We start from the raw sequence: 6,196 nt of genomic DNA on the forward strand, positions 1-6,196 counted from the left end.
ATGTCAAATATGATCGTTCTAAAAACTGTTTTAATCCCTTCTAATTGATCATTAAATGATTCTCTTAAAGCTGGTGCACTAGGACCCCTGCTGCAGTCACCCTATTTTAGTGTTTTTTTTGTTCACGTGAGTGCCTTTAGGCATTCTCTGACTTGCCCTGCAAGTAGTAGTCACATTCTCATGGTTATATTTCAGTTCCCTATCTTGAGAAAAACAACAACAAAGCTTTTTTTTTTTTACATTGCTTTATTGTGATCATGGTTGTCTGTTTAAGTGCATGTCTCTGCAAAATGAAATCGGTTTCTCAGATGACGGGTTTAACCAAGTCAGTGTTGTGTATGAGTGGCTAGAGCCTTAGGTTAAATGTGCCCTTAATCCCCCCAAGGTTGAGCAATCCTGGTCCTGGAGGAACAGTGTGTCTGCAGGTTTTCATTCCAACTCAGCTCTTAATGACCTCAATCAGGTTATTATTGGCTTAGGAGGACCAATTTGACAAACTTCTTACACATCGTCGTGCTGGTCTTTTGAAGAGAGCTCCAGTAGGACACATTGTCAGGGTTATCCCTGCCCTAGACTTACAGTATGAAGCACAACAAAACAACACATCATTTTCAATGACTGCTTATCCAGTTCAGGGTCATGGTGGCCCGGATCCTATCCTGGGAAGCACTGGGAGTAAGGGGTTGTATACTCCCTGATATGAGGCCAGTCCATCATAGGACACATACAGAGACAAATAAACACACACACAGAGTAGGGCCAATTTATACCAAAGCCATTTTGTTCTGGCCAATATGGGAGCAATGAGCACCATTTGTATACATTTTCTTAGGTACCAAAATGGTGAATTCCACAAATGGTGCTCATGACTGGAATAAAAACAAAAACTTTAGATCTGACTATTCCTTCTAAGATTTTTAACAAATTGTAAGGACTAGATTTTAGTGGCTGTTTTATGTCTTATTCCACTGAAAACTATCATGTTACTTTTCTGTGTAATTGCAGTGTGTCATTCTACAGGACAAAATACACAGGATTAATGGTGTGTTTGCTGATGATTTACTCTAGTTAATTAACTTCACCTAAATCATTAGAACCACCACAATAAAGAATAAACTTTCAACAGTGACCGGCCATTTCTGAAGAGGCCTCTATTGGAAGGGACCGCAGCGTAAATACAGAGGGAGCAGTTGGAGGATCATGAGAAGCAGAAACATATTCATCATTCATCACCGTCCTCTTCCTCAAAATATTGAGTCATTCAAGAAAGCCTTGTTCTGTTCAGATGTGGAGACCAGATTCTGGCAAAGTAATCTGAACATTATTACACAGAACTTGGTGTCTTATTTATTTGTCAAAATTACGATTTTGTATATTGTATAATCATCAGGCTACACATATTATGTGCATGGATTCCCATTCATTCTTGGACAGTCATGTTATGGGAAGAGAGATATAGTTCAGAATAATATCAATTTTTGTTAGGACACAGGTTATTTCTCTCTTTGGACAGAATTCTGATTTTTACACCTGCAGGAAGAAAGACTGTGAAACACACAGATTGTACATACAGTACATGTATAGATTTGTAAATCAGTATATAGTTGTGTTATTTTCTTTTTAATAAATATTTGTTTGTCCTGTCAAGTTTGAGCCTGATTTATTACTGCATCGCCAGGGCTGTGCTGGAGAATAAAAAGAGCTCACTTGCCTCACATTGTGCTAAAACTCGGTTATTTCCTCACACCATATTTTGTAACAATATAATAAATGACGATGGCAAAAAAGGCATTGTGAAGACTGAGAACCAAAAAAATTGTAAAACTATATTATGCTGCCAACATGATGTTTAGTTTCCTGTGAGTGTTCGTGAATCATTGTGCAATGTAAAGGAGAAGTCAGCCTCTTTTTAAAGATGTTTCAATAGACGTTGTTCTAAAATCCTCTTCTGTGGTGTGGCTGAACATATCTCCAGGAACAGAGACACACTGAGCCTTTTCATTAAGGAGAATTTTGACATTTGGGACCATTCTGTGATGCTAATCAATTCGGTGTAAGATAAAGTAGCATTTAATTTTGTATTGGATCCAGACAGTGTCTGTATCTAATCTCGATGAGTTTAAATAGAAAAAAAATCAAAATTTGTTGATATGAAAAGTGTAGCAATATGATTTGTGTAATGTTTGTTTGCCCTAGGCTTGGCAGATCTTTTCTGTTATATGTGCTTAATCATTAAACGCTCTTCTGGTACTGCAGAAGGTACTGTATCTGAGGCCTTCCTGAGATGAAAACAAAAAGCTCCTCTCTCACGAGAGATTAAGCCCTGTCAGTGAATTTAAAAGGTTGGCCACTAGGTGGGCCATCACCCTACATTTTACTTTATTACGTTTCATCTTCCTTCAGAATAGGTTGTTTTCACATTAGCATGTGTGTAATACACGTTGTTTGTTTTGTCATACAGCAAGGTAATTAAAGGCTAATGATAAACAACACTAATTACACATGGATTTGCATGACAAATATCAAAGCCAGTGCAGACCTTTCAACATCTTGTAATATGACAAAGGGAATTTAAAATAGAAATTACCTACACTGTCCATTAGGACGAAATACTGTAAAACTGTGGATTATGCTTTTTTCATATAAATTAACCCATAGACATTATTCTTTACTCTAATTTGGTGAATCCCTATATATGAATCTGTTTGTTCAAGGATTCAGAGTGTTTATTTTAATGCTTACATTAAATGACAAATATATTTGCAAATATTTCCCCCTCTCCTTTGGAATAAGGAAATACAATATCTTTGTTGTCTTATTTATTTAATTATTCATCCACAGTGTGGGTTAATTCAGTTGTAATTGATCATATTACTAGTTCTATGTTGTATGTGTGGCACTCAGGTGAGAAGGGAATTATGTTGTTTTTGTATTATAATGTTAAGCAGTTGTGTGACAAAGTTAAAAATGGCTAAAATAATTAAATTTCCTCAGGAAGTGGTCTTTGAACCAGGAAGTGGTCTTTGAACAGGTACTGATAATGTAGGAATTGCAGTTCAAAAAAGAAATGTTTCATTGTTTTACTTTCTTTTTCAGAATTTTCATAAACCACATAATAGTTGGCCTACGTATGAACAAACGTTAAGCTGCAGTGCAGTGACCTAGATATTGGTTGACTGTATAAGGACTTTAAAAAAAGGTTGGTGTAAGCTACTGCACAACTAATCCTACACTAGAGATCAAATGGCAACAAAGAATAACAAATGAAGAGGTCAGGTGAAATGCAAGGCTTTGTTAACCCAGCAGAATGGCTCACTGCTGCACTGCCTTGTGTTACTCTGGTCATGTGATCTATCTGGACTTTCAGTGACTTGTCTTGTTGAATGCTGAAGAAGCACTAAAAAAAAACAAATACCACATTATCCACAATTTCTTGCCTTTACACTCTGTGGGAGAGTGCTAAACTTGAGCAATTAAAACCAAAGCTGTAAAAACTTCCGCAGAAGCATGAAGAGTAAGTGCCAATGAATCTCTAATCAGATCCAAACCTCAGATAGTGCTAAATGCTTCGTGTCTTTACCCAGAAGTGTTCATATTTAACTCACACAAATTGCTATCCTTGTGTTTATTTACTGATAGTTTACATTGGAAATGTCCTACAAAAAGAAGGTGTTTAAAGGTGAGACTAAGCAGAGACTGGTAACAGCAGCATAACACAAGAACATACAGAACAATACAGTGGAAATAACATCTGGCTCATCTTGCTTGTTTGGTAGCTTGGAACACAGGTAGATCTAAACTCTCATCCTGACTTTCTTAAAGGAGACCAGAGCTTGTGCCCAGAGCTCATGTTGCAACCATATGGCCTGAGAACCTGTGCTGGACGCTCCCAACTCTCTATGTAAAGACGCATTTCCTATACTTCAACTAAAACAAATTCATTACCTTTTCAAATTGTGATCCTATGTCCTGGTTTCAATACTGCTGTGAAAAATAGTCCCCTGGGTGGGCACAAGTTATACCCCTTTTCATACACATTTTGTGCATGTGGATCAAATCTCCTTTGAATGCACTTTGTTCTGGATTGAAGATAGCTAGCTGCCATAACCTGTTTGAGTAAAATAATCCCCTGTGACCAGGAATCCTTCTTTTTGTACTTTTTTGTATTGTGAACAAAACTGAGCACATCATTCTAAACCAGGTCTTATTAATACATGGTAAAGCATGAATATAATGTCCTTTGACATAAATTCAACAAGTTTTTGCTATATATCCAAGTTTTTCTGTCTGATTTTTATTGCTTCCTCACCTGGTCTTGATGAAGACAGAAGAATCTATATAAACATTCATATTCCTTTCATGCATAGTTTTCCTGCATCTCAGAATTCCCCATGCAATATGGCACATGACATTTAATGGAGACAAGTGCCAAGTATAGTATGCAGCTAGCATAAACATAAACTATTAATATAAAATGGGAAATACCTAGCCTGAAGAGGTTACATCTGAAATATACTTTTTTAATAAAGACACATAATTTTGTTCTTCTACATAAATAAAAAGGGAAATATGTCCAAGGTATATTCTTGTTTTTTTGTGCAGATCACATTACACTAAAAAAACAAAAAATAAATTTGCCATTTCTCTCGCCAGTCCATGATTTTGTCTTTGTAATCCCCTTGCTTCTCTTTCTGTGTTTCCCCTCCCCCTGTTTTTTGCATCATCTGCAAATCTAACTAATTTACTACATTAGAATCTTTGATAGAGATCAGAAAGAGCAACAGGACTAGAGCAGATTACACTGCTGCTTCACTGCTTATATCTGCCCAATTGGAGGTTATGTCCCTCAAGATGATGCAGTGTTTTCTATTTGTTAAGCAGTTCTCTGTCTGAGTTATTCATTACCTTGAATTTCTATGGGTTTTAATTTGAGAATAAATCCTTTATGAGGGATCTTGTCAAAATCATTTTTGAAAATCTAAGAAAAAGTAAAAAGAATAAGTCTGATTGGTCTATAGTTTCCTGATTTATTCCCATCTATCCATTTTCGAACCACTTCATCCAAATCAGCAAGCAACAAGAGAAAGGCAGGCTTCACACTGAATGGGACACCAGTCTATTACAGGGCAGACACATCAGGACCAGTTTTTTCAGAAGCCATTAATCCTACTGGTATGTGTGAGGAATCCCATACTAACATGAGAAGAACATACAAGCTCCACACAGACAGCAACCCAGATCTGGAATTGAACCCGGGGATCCAGGGATAGGAGACAGCAATGCTGACCACTGCACTACCTTGCCACCCTTTTCATGAGCTTGTGATACAAACACAATTCTCCAATCTGTGGGTATGACTACCATTGTACTTGAGAGTTGAAATAGCTTAATGTCGATGAGTTATCAGGCCACTGCAATTTATAGCCATCTTAGTCCCTGTCGAATTTTAAAGTGTCTGTTATGCTATAATTATCCAATTCTGATGGTGCTTTTTCAAGAACTTATAGCTTATTATAGGTACTTTCTTTTGTCCAAACCTCTATGAAATATTCAATTGGCATGTTTACTATTTCTTCATCGTCTCCAATTACTAATGTTTTACTATCTCATTAAACTCCCTTTTCATTATTTTTTTTGCCTTTGTTGCATAATTGTTTTCTGCCTCTCTCTGGGCAATTCTACTGTCTTTTACAGTTTCATGCAGAGGCTCCGCGTACACGTTTTGTATCTTTTATTCTTGGGTCCTTTTTATGCAGTGTTCATATTGCTCTCATTTTCCCATTTTTGTAATTTTTCCTTTAAACATTCAAGGACTTTCTTCTTTTGACTGCATCCATCCATTAAGCATCTACACTTGAAGGCTCTGCCTCATTCTTCCATAATCTACATTTCTAAATGAATAAACTATATTCATTTTAGACGTTATAGATTTTGTGTAGATACCACGTTATTTGGATACAATTTCGAAGATGTTTTAGTGCACTTGTTCCCTATATCATCGTGGTTGTTTCAAAAGAGCAGATCAATAACAGCATCTTCCTTACGGTGCGTTTACGAACTGGATTAGGAAGCAACCATCAATCATTTCGGCCACATCAATTTCAGCTTCTGTTTTTCCATCACAATATCTCAATTTATGTGTGGAAATCTCCAAGTAATTTAATGTTACCTGTGCTACATACAGGTACCTGTAATC

This window comes from Lepisosteus platostomus, chromosome 14, assembly GCF_059453375.1.
Source record: "Lepisosteus platostomus isolate fLepPlt1 chromosome 14, fLepPlt1.hap1, whole genome shotgun sequence".
In the NCBI taxonomy this organism is placed as follows: domain Eukaryota; kingdom Metazoa; phylum Chordata; class Actinopteri; order Semionotiformes; family Lepisosteidae; genus Lepisosteus; species Lepisosteus platostomus.